At 39.8% G+C, this 21,916-nt stretch overlaps 1 long non-coding RNA gene across 2 annotated transcripts in view; it reads left to right on the top strand.

Annotated features, from left to right (window-relative positions):
• The first annotated feature begins 1,348 nt into the window (after window positions 1-1,348).
• The window catches only part of LOC123466139, a 61,430-nt gene continuing 40,862 nt past the window's right edge, over window positions 1,349-21,916 (top strand). For both annotated transcript variants that reach the window (XR_006641365.1, XR_006641367.1), the window contains exon 1: window positions 1,349-1,662. This is a non-coding gene — a long non-coding RNA (uncharacterized LOC123466139). The remainder of the gene's footprint in view (window positions 1,663-21,916) is intronic.

Here is a 21,916-nt window from a genome sequence, read left to right as displayed (position 1 = left end):
AAAAAATTATATATATAAAAAGTCAGCTTGTTCAATTTCTTTAAATGACTTTGAGTATTTTATTACCCTTTAATGATACATGCACATGCCTGGTAAATTGCTTTGATTGTGTCCGACTCTGCAACCTATGAACCATAGCTCACCAGGCCCCTCTGTCCATGGGATTGTCCAGGCAAGAATACTGGAGTGGGCTGCCATGCCCTCCAGGGATCTTCCCGACCCAGGGATCAAAGCACGTCTCTTATGTCTCCTGCATTGGCAGGCGGGTTCTTTACCATTAGCGCCACCTGGGAAGCCCTCATGTACCTATATTTCTTTACTTGGGACTGGGCATTATGCTAGGGACTACATGTGCAGTGGAGAAAAAAATGAAATTGTTGCTTCATAGAGCTTATATTCTAGATGCTAAATAAATACACATAAATAAAATGATCACATATGGAGACAAAGGGAAAATTTATATAGGCAATAGCTGTATCTCATAATTTTGATATGTTATATTTTCATTTTTATTATTTCTCATTTTTTAAAGATTTTTTTTTAATATGGACCATTTTTAAATTGGATTTGTTATAACATTGTTTCTTTTTTTGTGTGTTTTGGTTTCTTGGCCACTAAGTATGTAGGATCTTAGCTCCTCGACCAGGGATCGAACTCACACCCCCTGCATTGAAAAGTTAAGTCTTAACCACTGGACCACCAGGGGAGTCCCTATTACTTTTCTTTTGATGTATTCTTTGATCCATGGGTTATATGATGATGGTGATGTGCATGCTCAGTCATGTCTGACTCTTTGTGACCCCATGGGCTGTAGCCCGCCAGACTCCTCTGTCCATGGGATTCTCCAGGCAAGAATACTGGAGCGGGTTGCCATTCCCTTCTCTAGGGGATCTTCCTGACCCAGAGGTCAAACCTGGGCCTCTGGCATTGCAGGCAAATTTTTTACTGTCTGAGCCACCAGGGAAGCCCAAAATGACAAATAGTAGATGCGATTTAGTCCTACTGAGTCAGTGTACTTTTTCCTTAAAACCTTCCTTAGCACTTCTAGCCTTGTTACTAGCTTGCCTTCTCTTAAGTCATCAGCAAGTGTTTTTTCTTCTCCAGTACTTTCACCCACCCACTAAAAGGCTCTATATCCCTTTAGGGGAAGGGCTGAGAAGGTCATCACAGTGTGTAAGGCAGGGTCTTCTTCCTCGGTCCTTGGCCACCTTCTAAGCCATTGGCTTCCTATTCTGGATCTGGAAAGTAGCTCAGGTCTGGAAAATGAGCAAAGGATTGTGGCTTTTTATTACAGCCATCACTTTTAGTGTAGAGTCCTGCTCCTCCATTCTTGCTTACCTCCCATCCCCCAGTGACGGCCGGAAGGCAGCATGTTGGCGGGCTGGCTATCAATTTTGCAGGTTGGGCACCATTCGCTCTTAACTGTCTCAATTCTCTGAAGGTCCAGTGACCTTGGTTGCCCCTCTGACCTTGCCGATCCTCATGATAATCGTAGCCTCCTGGGTTTGGCCATTGAGCATCATAACATCTGCCTTCAATTACATCAGAATCCCACCATCTCCCAAGAGATTAACTAGCCCAGTTATGTGAATGGCTTCCTTACCACCATACCTGGTCTGCCGAGGGAGTGCCCTTATCACCAGCACAGTTCTGATGGCCTTGGTGAGTGTACCCTGAGCCCTCCCATGGAGCATAGTTCTGTGCGAGTTTTTCTGGCCTCACATATTTTTCCACTTCTCCAAGCCTATTTCTTTCTCTGTTCTCCTTTAGGACAAGTCAGACATTTCCACTTGCTTGACAGTGGCCATTATTTTTATCAGGCCTCTACAAGCCATACCGGCAGTGAACTGGCCATTCCCTGGAGACATTGCTAAGATGCTAAATTCTGTGTCCAAAGAAACATCCCCAAATCAATGAATTCTTTCTTGTCCGGTTTTACCTTCTCTTCTACTTGATCAAGTATTCTTAAATCGGTCTTAGGAATTTGCCCTTAGCTCCTGCTGGTAAATACTATTTCTTGCTACTCTTTAGGTATATTGTTTATTTTTGTCTTTTAATGGATCCATTATGTTTCCAGTCAAGTTCTGCTCAGCTTTAACTCTTGTGGTTCTCAGTCTGGTGGATCAAACAGAAGGTTTCTGAGGAGCAGGTAATGCTTTATGAGGGAGGGGTCTCTACAGACTGTTGATCATTTATGTAAATCCGTAGGTTTCAGGGACAGCAGCCTCAGGGGCATCCATTCAGATGGTCCTATCTTAAGTGTCCCACATTTCCCCACCAGGAACTTGACTTTTACATAACATTCCTGCTTTGTCTGAGCACTCAAACATCTCTTGGTTTTAACAATTAGGTCTTCAGCTTATTGTTCAATTATGTCTGCCCTTCCTCTATCTGAGAAAAGAGCCTCCTGTGGGTTATTAGAGAGGACATAGTGCTTTCCCTTTTAACCATTAACAGCCCTCAGTCTCTCATTATTCTTCTGTAGTGTGTCAAAAAACTTAGCAGGGATTAGGGTTGGTTTTTTAGAATGCCCATCATTGCACATAGCATAGCATTCTCCTCCTCTGGGGTATTTCCCCACATTACTATTATTGAAGTTTTAACATTTATGTTGTCACTTTGTGTATTGGGCTGTACCCCACCAGGCCTGGAAGCCTTATAACTGCCCACCTCAGGACTGAAGAAAGAGCTCAGACACAGTACAGAGACATCAGTGATTTACTAGAAATGGAATCTTGCAAGTCCAAAACAAACAGTCCTCCTGGAGAGACATCCCACCATGCATATAGCCAATGGCAGGCAGGACATGGCAGCTATCTTCATTACTTGGGGGACAAAGAGGCTACCATTTCTAGGGGGAACTGACCTCAGGTTGGCTCACCAGTTACCAGGGAAACCAGAGGCTGGGGAATGGGCAAGCATGTAGGTTGTTATTGATTAAGCTCTGTAGTTAAGTGAACTGGATAGTCATGTGAGTGCAGCAGGGATTGGTCGAGCAGGACATGTGCAGACAGCAAGAGAATAGCCACTGGAATGACCTGCCTAGACCTTGTGTCAACAACGAACTGTGACCCCCTGCTAACCTGGATGGCATCCAATTCAACTGCCAGGTAGGAGACAACTATCCAAATCTTTATCTTACTGTCTTTATCTAGGTTACTATTGGTACTGCTAGGATTAGTTTGGGTTGCCAAAGAAACAGACGCCACAATAGGGTTAAATGTAGAAGAAATTAATGAGTTAGGGAAATGCTTGGCCTTCAGCATGGCCTCAATACAAATGTGACAGCTTCCGTGAGAAGCCGCCAGGGCCCTCGGTGAACTAAGGAAGGTATACTCCTTGCGGTCAGAGATCTGAGAGGCATGATCTCATGGCCACCACATATGCCAAATGTTACAAGAAACTGAGTCTGGACATTTTATTTTGGAAGCTATGTAGGTGATACTGATTTAGAAACAATAGTGAATAAGGAAATGAAAAAGTTCAGGTGTAGACAAGCTCCATTTTGGATGACATCAATATTTTAGGAGTGGTAAATTAGGAGTCATGGAAAAAACGGAGTGGTCAAAAAAGTCACATTAAAACTAGAATAAAGTGGCATCTAGTTATTTCTCTACAGCTTTACAACCACAAGTCCACTTTGAATCATCATCCTCTTTCATATGAAAGATTAGCCTCCTCCATGAAAGTGAAAGTCGCTTACTTGTGTCCGACTTTTGGTGACCCCATGGACCATACAGTCCATGGAATTCTCCAGGTCAGAATACTGGAGCGGGTAGCCTTTCCCTTCTCCAGGGGATCTTTCCAACCCAGAGATCAAACCCAGGTCTCCACATTGCAGGCAGATTCTTCACCAGCTGAGCCACAAGAGAAGCCCAAGAATACTGGAGTAGGTAGCCTATCCCTCTCCAGCAGATCTTCCTGACCCAAGAATCAAACTGGAGTCTGCTGCATTGCAGGCAGATTCTTTACCAACTAAGCTATCAGGGAAGCCCATGCCTCCTCTGTGACCTGTCTACAAATCTATCCTGCCAATGTTTTCTCTTGAGTATAGCCAGGGTGGTTAAAGAACAAATTAGATCATATACTTCTATCATATCCTTTAGTCTTTCTTTTTAGGATAAAATCTAAAATTTTAAAAATGACCTGCATGATCATAGCTTCTGTCCATAGCTCATCTTCAGCTATGCTTCCTCTCACTAACATATTCCAATCACAATGACTGCCCTTTAGTTCTTTGGATGACTTCCCTTGTGCCTTAAAGTCTTTACATACATTGTTGTTTTTGTCTTGAAGGCTTTCTGTTCCTCTTTCATTCCATTCTTCCCCAACCCAAAAGCCAAGGAAGGAAAGAGTGCCAAGAAAATGGTAGCAATCAATTTTGTAAAATGCAGCTAAGATGTCCAGTAATTCATAACTGAGAAATTCCCATTTGGATTATTAATAAAAATGTCACTGGTTAAATTGGTAATAATTAAAATTGCATGGAAGGAGTAGAAGGTACAGTGGCTTAGGGTAAAGGATAAAAAAAGAGGTCATAAAGTGAATTATTAGAGACCGTCTGTGAGAAGTCTGATGACACCACCCTTATGGCAGAAAGTGAAGAGGAACTAATGATGTGGAACTAATGAACCTCTTGATGAAAGTGAAAGAGGAGAGTGAAAAAGTTGGCTTAAAACTCAACATTCAGAAAACAAAGATCGTGGCATCCAATCCCATCACTTCATGGGAAATAGATGGGGAAACAGTGGAAACAGTGTCAGACTTTATGTTTTGGGGCTCCAAAATCACTGCAGATGTTGATTGCAGCCATGAAATTAAAAGATGCTTACTCCTTGGAAGGAAATTTATGCCCAACCTAGATAGCATATTCAAAAACAGAGACATTACTTTGCCAACAAAAGTCCGTCTAGTCAAGGCTATGGTTTTTCCAGTGGTCATGTATGGATGTGAGAGTTGGACTGTGAAGAAGGCTGAGCGCAGAAGAATTGATGCTTTTGAACTGTGGTGTTGGAGAAGACTCTTGAGAGTCCCTTGGACTGCAAGGAGATCCAACCAGTCCATACTAAAGGAGATCAGTCCTGGGTGTTCTTTGGAAGGACTGATGCTAAAGCTGAAACTCCAATACTTTGGCCACCTCATGTGAAGAGTTGACTCATTGGAAAAGACTCTGATGCTGGGAGGGAATGGGGGCAGGAGGAGAAGGGGATGGCAGAAGATGAGATGGCTGGATGGCATCACAGACTCAATGGACATGAGTTTGAGTGAACTCCAGGAATTGGTGATGGACAGGGAGTCCTGGCGTGCTGCAATTCATGGGGTCACAAAGGATTGGACACGACTGAGCGACTGAACTGGACTGAACTGAACTGAACTTGAGAAGTCTGAGTAGAGAAGGATAGAATACAGTCTAAGTAGGGCATAGGGTCAAGAAAAGTTTGGTTAATTTGTTTGAGATTTGAGAGATTTGGGATAGTCACATATATATTGGAGGAAAAAAAATCCAGGACAAAAGGAAGATATTGAAGACAAATGAGAATAGGATATCATTGATTAACTATAATTCCTGGGAAGTAGGAAGGGATAGGATCTAAAATAAAGATGTAAGGGATTTGCCTTGGAAGAAGGGCATCCACCCTCTCTGTTACCAAATTTACAAAGAATCAACCCAGGCTTGGCTTTTTTTTTCGTGTCTTTTTCCCTCTGATGCAGTGGAATAAGAATCCAATTCTGAGGGATGGAATGGGGAGGGAGGAGGGAGAAGGGTTCAGGATGGGGAACACATGTATACCTGTGGCGGATTCATTTTGATATTTGGCAAAACTAATACAGTTATATAAAGTTTAAAAATAAAATAAAATTAAAAAAAAAAAATTAAAAAAAAAAAAAAAAGAATCCAATTCTGACATCTATCTAAGAACAAAAGAGCTGATCCAACATACAGTTGGCATAACTTTGGGAAAATCACAACTTTCTGAGGCTGATTTTCTCATTTGTGTGATGGATATTTGCATTTTTTAGGTAATTGATTGCATTGTATTACCTTGCCAGCTCTCCTGATGAAGATCTGTTCTCAATTTTAATGAAGGAGAAATAGTTAAGAGTGAGTCATTCATAGGTCTCTAGGTCAAATAGCAAATTTATAATCTGTGTATGGTACTGAATTTACTGAGAAGCTTCCCTGGTGGCTCAAACCATAGAGTCTGCCTGCAGTGTGGGAGACCTGGGTTTGATCCTCAGGGAGATCCCCTGGAGGAGGGCATGGCAACCCTCTCCAGTATTCTTGCCTGGAGAATCCCATGGACAGAGAAGTGTGGCAGGCTACAGTCCATGGGTTGCAAAGCCAGACACACGACTGAGCAACTAACACAAATTTTTAAAGTAGATTTTATTTTTTGGAGCAGTTTTAGGTTCACAGTAAAATTAAGGAGAAGGTACCAAGATTTCTCACATATTCCTTGCCCTGACACATGCATAGCTTTTTCCATCATCAATATTCCCCCACCAGAGTGGTGCATTTGTTACAACTGATGAACCTAAATGACCAAATTATTATCACCCAAAGTCCATAGTTTACAATAGAGTTCACTTTTGCTGGTTACATTCTATGGGTTTGGATAAATGTATAATGACATGTATCCCCAACTAGAGAATTATACAGAATTTTACTGCCCAAAAAATCCCGTGTGCTTAAGTTTATACACTTTGTATACTTCTTGCTGGTACAGTTGTATCTTTCCTAGCTTCATAAAGTCTCTGTCAAATGTATTGTACTTGATAATCTCCAAGATTTATGCTGAATATAGTTTGTTTGAATAAAGGGTTTTATTGTTTTTAAAAGTTTGAAAGTCAATGCATTAATTGATATTATAATTGCTCTCTTGGCAGGTACATGCTGAGTAAATGTTATACCCTAATCAGGGCCAGCCCCAGCATACAACAAACACCAAGTTTTGCAGATGGGAAGGGAAGCTCTTTTATCGACTCATCTCATTGGAATTGTCTACTCATTTTTTTTTTCTATTTTCCATAAGTGCTTGGAATCTGAGTTCCATGCTTGCCTTGCACTCCCTCTAATGACAGAATTGATGAATTTCACATTTTCCTTGGGTTTCGTTTTTTTTTTTTTTTTTTCCCCAATGCCCTTGCCCCTGTGACTCTTTCCGCTTGTCTTAGGGTAACATTTACTCAGCATGTACATGGCAAGAGAGAAATTATATCAATTAATGCATTGACTTTCAAACTTTTAAAAAACGATAAAACCCTTTATTCAAACAAAATGTCAATGTGTAAAACTGACAGGGTCATGAGATAACTGTAAAAGAAGGCATGTGAGGGAAGTAAAGATTTGCCCAGACACCTGCTAGCAAGCTTCCAAGATACTTTTCAAGTACCTGCAAGATTTAATGGGATATGAAAATTTCTGTGAAACTCATTGTATATGATTATTTCATCACATGAATTGATGTACAGTGCTCCTAATTAAATAACATTTGTCTTATGAAGGATTTCTCAAGAGAATACAATGGAACTTTAATAAGAAAATTTTAGACAGTTGTAAAATTATTTTAAGGCTGGTAGTTCTTACCATTTAGCCTTTTTCAATGCTCAAAATGTTACTCTATCCCTTCAAAGAACTTGAGGATCCTTGTGTTTTATTTTTCAATCAGATGGAGAAAATTTGATTTGGAGCAAAGATTTTCTTTTCTTGTTCAGCCATGTGTACAAAGTGGGTACTTCTCAGACATCTGTTGATGTTGGTGAGCCTGAATTTGGAGATGTACAAAGGTTAGGTTAGGGAGTACCTAGCATCTTCCAGAGCAACAGTGCCAGGGCAGGAGTACATGTCTCTAGCTCCTGGTCAGGGCTACAGTTCTCGGTTGTGCCAGTTTTGCATTATACAACTCCATGGGGTGCTATTTCCATCAGTTGACATGATACATGTCACTGTAACCAGTTTTTGGTAGATGGCATTAAAGTGTCTTGAGGGAGGAGGACATTTTTCTAATTTACTCAGTCATCTTTTAGATTGGCAGCCTGTTTAGTTATTGATTCATTAAGCTCAGGGGATGGACTCAAACTGATCAAATACTGAAGAGTTCTGAAATGTCAGCCAGATATTGAGAACTGTAATTGCAAGTATGTGGAAATACTCCTCCAGTGAGTATCGCATTGGTACCCTGGTGGGAAAGTCTATGTGGGAAACAGACTTTGTGTATATAAGTTTGCATAGTGAACGTATGTGTTGGATATTTGTTGTTTTCTTTGCCTTTTCCCCCGACTTGGGAATGGCCTTTCCTCATCCCCTGTAGCTCAGTAGGGACCACCAGTGACAAGGTCTCTCTAGCCTGGTCATATGGGTGGGCCTGGGACTTAGAGTGGAAACTTAATGTCCCATCCCCTCAGCTGTAGTGTTTGACTCAAGAGTGAGCCTAATAGCACAAGCCGGGGCAATATCGTCTCTGAGAAAAAAGAGCTTTCTTTTCCCTCTTGGGTTGTGTTGACTATGTCCCTCTGTCCTCTGCCTCAGCGAGGAGGGATGAAGTTGATGGACAGAGAAATGTGGATCTGGGAGACTGATGGGGGGCGGTGTCTAAAGCAGGGACTGTTTCACATATGGTGATGCATACGTTTCAGTGCTGCTCTCCCAATTCACCCCCTCCTTCCCTTCCCCCACCACACCCACAAGTCTGTTCTCTATGTCTGCGTCTCCATCACCCCGCAGATAGATTCGCCAGCACCATCTTTCTAGATTCCATCCATATACGTTAATATATGATGTTTGTTCTTCTCTTTCTGACTTACTTCACTCTGTATAGTGGGCTCTAGGTTCATCCACCTCATTAGAACTGACTCAAATGCATGTAAAATAGAGAGTGGGAATTTGCTGTATGGTGCAGGGAGCTCAAACTCAGTGCTCTGTGACCACTTAGAGGGGTGGGATGGTGGAAGGGAGGTTCAGGAGGGAGGGGACATATGTATACCTATGGCTGATTCATGTTGATGTATGGCAGAAGCCAACACAATATTGTAAGTGGTTATTCGCCCATTAAAACAAACAAACAACAAAACGAAACAGGGGCTAAGCAAGGATGAACACAAGGCAGTGTTTGAATCCCCGAACTGCCTGAGACCAGGTCCAACTTTAAGTGTTTCAGCCAAGATCCCTCTCCTACTTAAGTCTGCTTGAGTGGGTTTCTTTGACTTACGATTGAAATATGTCTGACTAATACATTTTGGTCATGTATTGATGTGAGAGTTGGACTATGAAGAAAGCTGAGCACTGAAGAATTGATGCATTTGACCTGTGGTGTTGGAGAAGACTCTTGAGAGTTCCCTGGACTGCAAGGAGATCCAACCAGTCCATCCTAAAGGAGATCAGTCCTGAGTGTTCATTGGAAGGACTGATGTTGAAGCTGAAACCCCAATACTTTGGCCACCTGATGCGAAGAGCTGACTCATTTGAAAAGACCCTGATGCTGGGAAAGATTGAGGGCGGGTTCATGTTGATGTATGACAAAACCAATACAATATTATAAAGTAATTAGCCTCCAATTAAAATAAATAAATTTATATTAAAAAAAAGAAGGCGATGACAGAGGATGAGATGGCTGGATGGCATCACTGACTCGATGGACATGAGTTTGAGTGAACTCCGGGAGTTGGTGATGGACAAGGAGGCCTGGCGTGCTGCGGGTCATGGGGTCGCAAAGAGTCAGACATGACTGAGCGACTGAACTGAACTGAACTGAACTGAATACATTTTGGGCTCAGAACAAGAGACCTTATCTGAGGGCGTTAGTCCCACTGCCCTCCTTGTACATGGGCTGCACTTGCCTGGTGATAAGAGACTTGTCCTCTGTAGCAACTGGAGGTGAACTTACACATCCATCCTCCCTCATCCTCCACTTTTGAGATTCTCATAGGACACCTGCCCCTGTAAACAGGTTTTTATTCAAATAGAGGACAGTGCAAGTTATTAGATAACGGGTTTACTTAGTTATGATGCCTAACACTTTCAAAGACTTATGTTTTTTCCAAAGTCTCTTTGGACACATATTTCTAAAACATTCATTAATGTTCATCTGTAGATGTCATTTTTCCTTGATTTGCCTTTGTCATGGGTTATAAACCACACCATTTGCTAAGTAACAACCTATTTTTAAAAACCCCAGTAATGCCAACAATATGATGCATTATGGTTTTTACTAGTGCTAAAAAATGTCTTAGAATCCAAAAAGTATGATGGTAAATTTTGTCCTTAAGTTGTTCACTCTTCAAAATTGAATTCCCAGTAGATCATTTTATTTCTCTCTGTCTTAGGAAACATCTAACAGGGTCCTCTATGATATCACTACTTGAATTAATCCTTTCTAGAGTTGAGCTTTCTTAGTGAATTTCTTTAGTCTTTTGTAAGATAAAGTTAGGTATCTCACAATAAAGAAGCCCGACATGTACAATGGTGCTTTTTAAGAATGGATGAACTTGAGAATAAATTTTGTCTCTGTCATGAAATACTTGGAGCCTTAGAATGGCACTAGCAGAACTGTAGAGTAATGGACTTTGGATTTGGCTGTACTGATTCAATTCATCAGGGGCTGAAGTTCTACTGAAGACTTTGGGCAGGCACTTGTTATCATAGCTGAACATTGCAGGGTGGTACCAAAACAGGAGAGAAGGAAGAAGAAAATTTTTATTTCTTTTTTAATCACAGTATCCCTCTACTCTATTTCCACTCTTTTCATTAAATGAGCTGATACTGCTATGATATATGTGAAAGGGCTCTCTCTAATGTTAGATACCCATTGAAGAGATATTATTCCTTACTTTGATATCATAAGCTCTTCTTTCTCCAATAATTTTCTCTAATTATGACTCGCTGGTCTCATGTAGAGGATAGAGTGTTAGAATCAGAGCTGGGAGGAATAGGTTCAGTCTTGGTTTTTCTGTATTTTACACCTTCTCTCCAAGCTGCAGCAATTTTTTTTTTTCGGTTGTTGGTTTTGTTTCATTTGTAAGTTGGGGAAGATTATGACTGCATTCCCTTCAGACAAAATGGAAAAGCATATCTACAAATGCATGACTTTAGAGAGAAAGACTTAGAACAATGGGCTTCCCTTGTGGCTCAGCTGGTAAAGAATCCACCTGCAATGTGGGAGACCTGGGTTCAGTCCCTGGGTTGGGAAGCTCCCCTGGAGAAGGGAAAGGCTACCCACTCCAGTATTCTGGCCTGGAGAATTCCATGGACTGTATAGTCCAAGGGGTAGCAAAGAATCAGACACGACTGAGCGACTTTCACTTTCTATCACAAATAGATGGAAAAGTGTGATTTTCATTATCAATCATAGAATGACATTCACGTAAGTAGGCATGTACTCACACACACATGCATAAATGCACATACATATGTGTACAATGTCTTTCCAACACATTTTTACCACTGCCTATTCAGAATGACAAGAGAGAGGTAACTTCAGATTTGAAGTAACTCAAGAAGTACTATTATTAAGGCTCTTTTTCGTGTGACAGGAAACTTGATTCAACTTATTTATTTGGCTCATATCATATCGATCAATTGATATCCTGGGATGTTAATACCTGAATAAGTTGGTATTGGGGTGGATTTCTTTAATTACTAAATACCCACCAATCTGGTTTAATAAGAACTATTTAGTGTAGTTGATAAAGTGTCAGAAAACAAGACAATTTTTCATATTTGCCTCTTGCTTTCTTCATATGAAAACCTGCCTGGCCAGTTAACATTCTATAGACCCACTTTATCTTGCAATTTGTTGTGTATCCATTTTAATCAACAGAATCTTCAGTTAGCCTTTAGGAAACATGTGAGAATCAAACAAGGGCACCTCCACTTTGCTTCATTCTCCTTCAAATTTTCAGCCTGTGTTTTCTGAGAGTGGAATAAATTTGTTAATCACTGCAAATGAAACAATTATGTGTCTCAAATTTATTCTGCAACATCTTTACTCTTTTCTCTCTCTGTCTTTTAACAATAGCTATTAATAAATGCAGGAGACCTGGGTTCGATCCCTGGGTTGGGAAGATCCCCTGGAGAAGGAAATGGCAACCCACTCCAGCATTCTTGCCTTGAAAATCCCATGGAGAGAGGAGCCTAGGAGGCTACAGTCCATGGGGTCGCAAAGAGTCGGACATGACTGAGCAGCTTCATTTTCATTAATAAATTTATGATTATATTTTAATACTTAATGCCTTACATTATCTCACATGATTACTGAGAAGATGGAATTAAATATGTCCTTAGGAAGTGCTGTTGATTTATGTAATCACAGAGTATGGATTGGCAGCAAAAGTGGGCAAATAGGATCAGTTCAGTTCAGTTGCTCAGTTGTGTCCAACTTTGCAACCCATGGACTGCAGCATGCCAGGCTTCCCTGTCCATCACCAACCCCCCCAGAGCCTACTCAAACTCAAATCCACTGAGTCAGTGATGCCATCCACCCATCTCATCCTCTGTCATCCCCTTCTTCTCCTGCCTTCAATCTTTCCAAGCATCAGGGTCTTTTCCAATGAGTCAGTTCTTTGCATCAGGTGGCCAAAGTATTGGAGCTTCAGCTTCAGCACCAGTCCTTCCAGTGAATATTCAGGACTGGTTTCCTTTAGGATTGACTGACTTGATCTCCTTGCAGTCCAAGGGACTCTCAAGAGTCTTCTCCAACACCACAGTTCAAAAGCATCAATTCTTTGGTGCTCAGCTTTGTTTATGGTCCAACTCTCACATCCAAATAGGATAACGGGTCAGAACTGGGAAGAGTGGGAGGGGCTTTATACCTGAGAACTGGGGTCCAGAAAAATTGAGGTTCAGAAGGCAAAGCACAGCATAAAAATGTATTGAAAAGAATGTGAATCATTAAAGATAGATAGGCTTGATTACCTGTATGATCTTGGGCAATTAACCTTTCTTGGTTTAGTCTCAATCATAAAAGGAAATCTCTATATCAGACTGTTGTCACAAAAATGCAATGAGATAATGCTGAGTAAATTTAAAGTGCTCATAACAAAGTAGGCACTCAGTAACCCCCAGTCTGGTGGCCGCCTCTGCCATGTCCCTCAGGGCCCCACCTCCTAGTGTTTACAACTCTGTTCATTTCCTTTCCACACTTACCTGAGTTGGTTTGGGTGACAATGAAATACAGCAGAAGTGTCACTTCTGAGATTAGGTGACACAAAGATTGCAGTTTTCACTTGAGGTTCTCTGTCTCCCTTTGTATTGCTTGATGTCGGAGAGAACATGTTCTTGCAGCCCCCGTGAGAGGGTGGGGAGGGACTGAGGCTTCTTGCCAACAGTCCTCTGATTAAGCTTGGAAGTAGCCCCAGAAACTGCCGCCCCAGCAGATACTCTGACTGCAGCCTTGTGAAAGACCACAAGTCAGAACCACAGAGCTAAGCTGCTCATGAATTTCTGACCCACCCAGACAGTGAGATAACAAGTACTTTCCTTTAAGCCACTAAATTTGGGTTCATTTGTTTTGCAGCAATCAATCAGTTCAGTTCAGTTCAGTCTCTCAGTCATGTCTGACTCTTTGTGACCCCAGGGACTGCAGCACGCCAGGCCTCCCTGTCCATCACCAACTCCCGGAGCTTACTCAAACTCATGCCCATTGAGTCGGTGATGCCACCCAGCCATCTCATCCTCTGTCGTCCCCTTCTCCTCCTGCCTTCAATCTTTCCCAGCATCCGGGTCTTTTCCAATGAGTCAGCTCTTCACATCAGGTGGTCAAAGTATTGGAGTTTCAGCTTCAGTATCAGTCCTTCCAAAGAATATTCAGGACTGATTTCCTTTAGGATTGACTGGTTGGATCTCCTTGCAGTCCAAGGGACCCTCAAGAGTCTTCTCCAACACCATAGTTCAAAAGGTTCAATTCTTTGGCGCTCAGCTTTCTTTATAGTCCAACTCTCATATCCATACATGACTCCTGGAAAAACCATAGTCTTGAGTGGCAATCAATACACACAAGCCATTATTTTGAAGATCAGGGAAGTGAGGGTTAAAATCTAAACCAAGTTGGGGCTAGTGGTCAGGGGTGAGAATTTGAAGCAGATTTAGAAGTGAGAAGGAAGTTTAAACACTGGTCTCCTAAGCCTGTTCATACTTTGTTATCTATTGGAGGCTTCTGAGCTGGCACCTCCCAACTGGTGTGTTATGAATTGGGTACATTGAGATATTGATTCTTCTTAATACTTTGGGTGCTTTGGTGAGGTCTGGGGAGGCTGAGTTCTTGGAGCTTGTCATGTCTGGTCACAAGAAAGCTTCTTTCTTTACAACTGTGTCATAATATTATTTTCTAGAAGTGCTGGCATGTGAAACAGTTGGACAGCACTGACATTTGTAAGATTGGACATTTATAAGACTGGCATATTTGTTTTGGCTACAGAGATATGAGATCAATAACTTCATATAAAACATGAATTGTGAACGTTGGACTAAGTCAGAATCAGAATCCTATGGTCCCCTAAGGTCTATAAATGAGTATTCAAAGATTCCATAAACAACACGAAATTTTATTGCACATGGGTCTGCTGCTGTGCTTTCGTGTGTGTTTATGTAGTGAATATTTTTTTCAGAGAACAAGTTCTATTCCTTTTAGCAGATTTTCAAATAAGTCTATAAACCAAAAGAGATGAAGGGCCACCAGACTACATGCTTAAGAAGGCTCTCCCCAGCTCTTAAAATTTCAGAATTCTGGATCTAATGGGATTGGGCTATAGAAGATCACTTTCTGATTCAAGGTCAGACAGACCAGCTATAAAATTCAAGGTGGACCCTTTGGGTCCAATTTTGAGGCTTGCTATATTTTCTCAGAGTGTAGGGTTAAGCATGTGAGCTCTGGATCTCCACTGCATGGATGTGACTTAGTGGGCTTGGTCAAGTGATGCTCGCCCTGTGCCTCTGTTTCCTCAATTATACTAGCAAGTTTATCCACTGCATGGGGTTGATGTGATGACTACATGAGCTATACCATGTAGGGTGCTTAGAACTGTGCCTGCCTGGCACATTTTCGGTGCTCAATAATGTTTGTAATGGTTATCACTGTTGCTCTTGTTCTCTCGATGCAAACGTCTTCCTAGCAGTTGGAATGCTTGAAATCAGACGTGGTTTAAGTCTTCCTGCCTTCACAGCAGGACTGGGCCACTGTGTCCCAGGGCTGGGACTCTGCTGTCTCTTTCCCCTTCTATTTTTCCCCTAGAAGGTGAGAAGGCCTTGGGTAGTTATTTGTTCATTGGGTCCAGACTTGGCGAGAACAGGCAGAGGTTGCTGTTGACCTCCACCAGTCTCAGATTCTTCTTTGTAAAACCAAAGGGTTGGGCTACATGACTTTTAAGGTCTCTTTCAGTTAGAGTAATCTGTGAATTACTGATACTAGAGGGAATGCACAGGTAAGCAGCATTAGCAGTGAAGTGGAGTGATGGATAACCAGTACAATTGCCTTTTCAAGTTTAAAAAAGTGTTCTGAACATTTAGATGAAAACTTGGCTTCCAATGCTATCTAGGTGTATATTGAATATAAAGCAAATCTAGCTTCTGGAAAAATGAGAATTTTCTTAGTAATTATAAAAACTTTACTAGATTTCGATACAAAATTCCATGTTCTATATATCATGAGGATTACCTATCTATATCTATGCCTCCATATGCATATATAATTATGTACAGCTCCCATGTTAAGAAAATCTGAAGCATTATACATGAACAAATTTAGTTTTCTGGAACATTAATAATATAAAAATTAATGTTTTCACCCAATGGTCTTCCTTTCCATGTATTTTTTTTTTTTCAGAAAGTAAAGCAACTACTGTGGAAATGAAAGACTCAAATTTCTGAAAATGTGGCAGAAGCACTAAATAAAGTTTTAGGAAGGCAATCAAAGGTTTCTAAGTATTAAGTAGATAACTTCCCCTTCCCTCTTGTATTACCGTGGTTTAAGAAAATCGTGCCACGAAACCGCCAGCAGAGGTCCTCAGTCCCGCAGTTTTTCAATTCTATTGGCTCTCTCCCTGTGGCACTATAGCAAACTGATTTCAGGGACTCATTTGCTCACTATAGCGTAAGTCCTCACAATGCAGGGCCTACAGGCTTAAGCTATTAATGGAAAAGAAGACATTTAAATAAAAAATACATTTAACATGTGCAACGATGTATAATATGCTGGAAAACACTGTACAGATACCGAAGAACTTAGGGAGTTGAAAGTGCAAGTTACAGGTTTTTCAATTATTGATTAAAAGTAAAGAAGGGGGAGGAGAAGACTAGAGCATTATATGCAGGTCTCATTTTAAAAAATCTTTTAGCTTTATTCTTTTCTCAATTTGAACTAGCCTTATATTTCTGAGAGTAAAAGAAAACAAAAGTATTTATATAGGTCCTTCCTTGGGTAAAAATTTGGAATAGTTGCCCCCCACCCCCTTTTCTCTTTTGCTGCAGAAAAAAAAAAAAAAAAACCTGGGTCTGTTCGGTTCAAACACTATTGAAGCTAAAGGCAGAACCATGGGACCCCCAAGTGCACTCCATGTGTTTTCCAATTAAAGATGAATTTTTAAAGAAGACATAAAACAGACCTAGAAATAGCTAATAGGAGTCTATTGCCACCTGAAATATTTAAAATTGAGTTGCCAGTTGCATTATTTCTTTTCTTGTCTTTGCACTGAGTTATCACTGTAAATTCATCATCAATAAGGTGCTCACCAGAGAGACTTGGGCATCTCTTTCGATAGCCCTTAATAGTTTCCTGGTGGTGTGCTAGGCTTACTTGACAATATGTGCAAAATATAAAAAACGGACATTTGATCAGAAAAAGAAAATCAAATTTCAAGACAATGGCCAAGGCTCAGTCTCTTTGACTTTCTGCTTCCTAATCTGCATAATGCCTGAAGGTGTGCTTGAGGAAGGCGTGAGTTAGGGAGGGCGGCAAACTAAACCACCCAGCACAGATACGAATAGCTGGCAGGTTGAGTAGACACTGTCTTGTGGCCAAGAAGCAATATAATGAGATTCCACTCTTCAATTCTTCTTGAGGATGTTTGCTTATATTTTCCTTTTTTTCCCCCCCTAATATTCAGTGTTTCCTATCTTTTTTTTTTTAATCCCTGGCTCCCTTTAGAATTAGAGAGTGTTTAGAAGTCAAACAGGAAAAAGCTAATAATGCGAAAATGGGTGATGACTTTGGCCTTTCTCAAAGGCTGAATTAAGACTCTTCGCTTATTTATTTATTTTTTATTAAAAAAAAGGACCCAAGTATCTATGAAAACTAAACAACCTATTCAGATTTTTTTTTTAAAGAAATTCTGCAAAAAAAGGATGGGTGGAACTTATATTCCTGGCAGTTCTGCAGCAAGTGAACATCTCTGGAGAAGGACTTGTTCATCTTACTTCTTTCAGTACCTTCTCCAGCAAGAATAGACTAACGGGGAAAGAGTAACCAAAAGAAATGTCATTGTCATTTTTAATCTGTTTGCTGAGTGTGATAGTCCATTTTCTTTCTAAAAATCAGGCTCTCGGGTACTTGGAATGATCTAAATAATTAATATTCATGTACACAATGATTTAATAGGCATATACATGGGTGGTGGTCTTCAGGGCTGTTTATCAAATGCTTTCGTTTTACATAAAGATGTCTGGAGTATATGTAGCATTTTATTAATTCAAATTTACATGTACATAGCATCTTTCCAGTGCATTAAAAATGCTATACAGGTGTACATATTTTATTAATCTTTATCCTTTTATCTCACAAAACTCTTTATGTGCTGCTTGTTTATTTGAGGAATTCCAGTATATCCAATGGCTCCCCTGGTGGCTCAGTTGGTAAAGAATCCTCCTGCAATGCCGGAGACCTGGGTTCCATCCCTGTGTTGGGAAGGTCCCCTGGAGAAGGGCATGACAATCCACTCCAGTATTCTTGCCTGGAGAATCCCCGTGGACAGAGGAGCCTGGTGGGCTGCAGTCTGTGGGGTCTCAAAGAGTCAGACATGACTGAGCAAATGTTCCTATGAACACTATTTAGACCTTTGAGTAAGTAAGTAAAATATTTGTTGGCCATGTGAAAATATAATGAAATAAAATTATTGCATAACAGGTTGCAAAGTTATACAGAAACTAATAAACATGGCTATTTTATATACAAATTAAATGTTAGAGTACATTCAGCCATCTTATAGAACCATTTCATTTGATTCAGAAGCTCTTATGTATTATTTTACAAATATATTCTCATGTAGTCTTTGATTTTCTTCATATGTGAAATGAATTTATAAATTTCATGACTCATGTTGGTAGATTATACTTCAGTTCTGTGGCTGTTAACTTAGTCTGGTTTGGTATTTTTCAGTGATTTGGTAAAGTTGAGGGTGGTGGATTTTATTGTTTCCATTTTTCTCTAAGCAACAACAAATATCTAAAAATATGAATTAAAGTTTTATCCTGTTCTTACTGACTAAAATAAAATAATACAAGTCAGAGTACCCATTGACAGATAAACTCTGGAACTTCCTCATTCAGGAGACATAGATATTCTTAGGGCTTCTAACCCGGTGTGGTGATTCCTACTGGAGGAAAAGGAAAATGAGGGGAGCTGACCAGTGTCTCGAAGGAACTGGTACTGGAAATACGCTGAGCATTGGCAAGGGGATGACCAGAGGTCATCATCACTCCTTCCTTACCTGTATAAACGCTATAGGGTACATCCAGAACAGAGTATGACAAAAATTCTGAAATTCGTTTTAGGAGGTGGACTTAGAAGCTTGAAAATATAATTCATAGCACCCAGGAAGTCCAGCTGTTTGGTCTTGCATATTTCAGAGCCATTTTGCATTCACTTATTCCTGTTTAGTGCCCAGGCGATGAGTTGCTCACAGTCCCTTAATCTTTCTCACCTCATTAGTTTTCAGTTTTGTACATCACGAATATCTTCAATGACGACTGCTGCTTTTCTGTAGAGAAGTGATGATGTGCTCGAGTTAAGTTATGGAGCAGAACTGATGAGGGAAAAGAGATGAATGAAAACCAAACAATGTCTTCCCCTAGGCAACTGAACTGGCAGAGAGATGGGTGGATTCCTGAATCCCCATGCTGGTGTAGACTTCGTGGTATTCTAGAAAGCGATGGCCGTGGGGAAATGTGATCTTCTGGTTATATTAAAAGTAGAAATACGTTTAAAAATGGAGTTTGAGTTTATAATTTTCATGTTAATATTTACTGATTGTTCTTACTATATTAGATGGGCAGGAAGCGTTATTCTGAAATCAAAACAAAACAGAAACTACAAAAAGCTTACACTTTTCTATGATTGCGTTAAGAATGTTTACAGTGAGACAGAGACAAATGTGATGGATGGTATTTAGTCCAGATGATGATGATGGTTCTGTTGATGACTTTTAATCACATTTATGTCATTCTGTCAGTAACTCAACACAGATATTTGTGTGAATAAGGAGACCAGATTGTCCTTTTGAGAAAGGGATAGTTTCTAAATCTTTTCCTGCTCCTAGAATTATTTTCTCCCATTGAGTAATCATCACTTCTATTTTTTGGAAAATAAAGTGTGAATGATAATCTCTTTCTGATGACATGCTAACTTTGCCATAATTGAAAGAGTTAAAGAAAGGTTAAATTTAACATTTATTAAATGAGCATCAAATTAGATGTGTGTGTTTTATAGGATGAGCTAACTGGTAGGTGTTTATAATACATAACATCTGTTTTTATTCAGATCTAAAAAATGGCCAGTAGTGGCAGTTAGGCTGAATCTCCTTTTCAACATTTTGTGTGTGTGTGTGTGTGTGTGTGTGTGTGTGTGTGTGATGATGGGGGCATCTGGGAGGGGGTTGGTCCACCTCATGACCTGACTGTTTTGGACTGTGATATAAAAGAGGTAGACAGTTACAGAGGAAACCAGAGACTGCAGAAAGAGGCCTGCTGCTGTCCAGGCACTCAGTCATGTCTGACTCTTGTGATTACTCCATGGACTGCAGCATGCCAGGCTTCTCTGTCCAGGAATTTTCCAGGCAAGAATACTGGAGCAGGTTGTCATTCCCTTTGCCAGGAGGTCCTCCCAACTCAGGGATTGAACCCTAGTCTCTTACCTCTCCTGCATTATCAGGCGTGTTCTTGATTATCACTAGCGCCACCTGAGAAGTCCCAAGGATGCCTCTGCTGCTGCTGCTGCTAAGTCGCTTCAGTTGTGTACGACTCTGTGCGACCCCACAGATGGCAGCCCATCAGGCTCCCCCGTCCCTGGGATTCTCCAGGCAAGAACACTAGAGTGGGTTGCCATTTCCTTCTCCAAAGCATGAAAGTGAAAAGTGAAAGTGAAGTCTCTCAGTTGTGTCTGACTTCGCGACCCCATGGACTGCAACCCACCAGGCTCCTCCATCCATGGGATTTTCCAGGCAAGAGTACTGGAGTGGGGTGCCATTGCCTTCTCTGAAGGAAGCCTCTGGTGGCCTTAAAAGATAGGAAGCTTATACATTATCAGTCCATATGTTTACCACTCTCCATAATTTTTCATTTTTCTCTTTATCTAAAATATATGAGGGATTTCTTGGGTCATAATATTAATAGATCTGATTTCTAAATTGATTGTTCCACAATGCTAAGGCTTAAAAATAATTAGTGTTGATAAAGAGCTGGTGGAAAGGATATATTTGTTTATCAACTCTTTTCTTGGCTTCCCTATTCTTTCAGTTTAGAAAATATCACAATAAATATTTTCTCCCAGACCTATTTTTCATGTTACTTAAATGTTAAATCAGTATTAATATACAAAAATATTTTATTTAGAATTTCTCTTAATTATAAATTTAAACTAATTTTAAGAGGTGCTTACCTAAATGTACTTTTATATATTTTCAATGAAAAACATGTTTGCTAACAAAATGAATAGTAAGTGAAATTTCAGTGGCACATCTATCAAATTTGATAAGTGAATTGTTTTCAAATAGCCTTGAAGAACTTTAAACATTAAATATTATATCATTGCTATTATGAAATAAATTTAAAAAATTTTAATTTCAGGTACTTTAATAAAAGTATTACTATGTATTCACCAAAAGTGGACTTTAATGTTGGGTAGTTCAGTTAATGTTTACAATTGGAATAATAAAGCCATACATTTAAAATAATGCTACATTTATAATAATGGATGCTTTTCACTAGATAATTTCTTTTACAAGTATTAAGAACTTGATCAAGTTTTACAGTATCAGGTTTTTAAAAGATAATAAGGAACAAGGAAGTTTTTAATAATTAAGAGATAAATTTATTCTTTCATTAAACTCCTTACAGTTAAAAAGATTACATTAGAAATTACTTCTACATGCTGAAGTATAATCTTGGCAAAGTTTTAAAAAAATCCCTAGAGATTATGATATTGGTTATGTAAACATTCTAAAGTAATTTCCAGAAGTGTGAGTACTTTATTTTTTAATAGAAAATACTCTACAGTATGAAATAGTACCCACAGTGCAGTAGTATAAAAGTGTATAATATTAATAGTACAAGGTCATCTTCATCAATCCTGTGACATTGGTTGAGTCATTAAACATCTCTGAGCCTCAGTTTTCTAATCCTTAATATGAATAATTTGCACTAAATAATCTGTAGGGTTACTTATAATTCTAAAATATGTATACCATTACTATGTTGTCGCTTCAGACAACATCGGTATCATGTAATTTTGAGGACTATATTTAAAACAATAAGGTTTTTGGCATATAAGTTTGTTCACGAGGTTAATATATTAGATAAACACATTTTATTTTGAGGAAACTCTTGAGCTTGCATGACTATTACTGTTCAAGGAAAAAGTACTTTATTCCCTAGCAGAGGAAATGATACATTACCTGGAAGTTTCATGCTGTTCTTGGCACTCACATTAATACCCAG

Source organism: Bubalus bubalis, chromosome 9, assembly GCF_019923935.1.
Source record: "Bubalus bubalis isolate 160015118507 breed Murrah chromosome 9, NDDB_SH_1, whole genome shotgun sequence".
Taxonomy (NCBI): Eukaryota; Metazoa; Chordata; class Mammalia; order Artiodactyla; family Bovidae; genus Bubalus; species Bubalus bubalis.
Note: the sequence above shows the minus strand (reverse complement) of the source record. Positions and strands in the feature narration are given on the sequence as shown.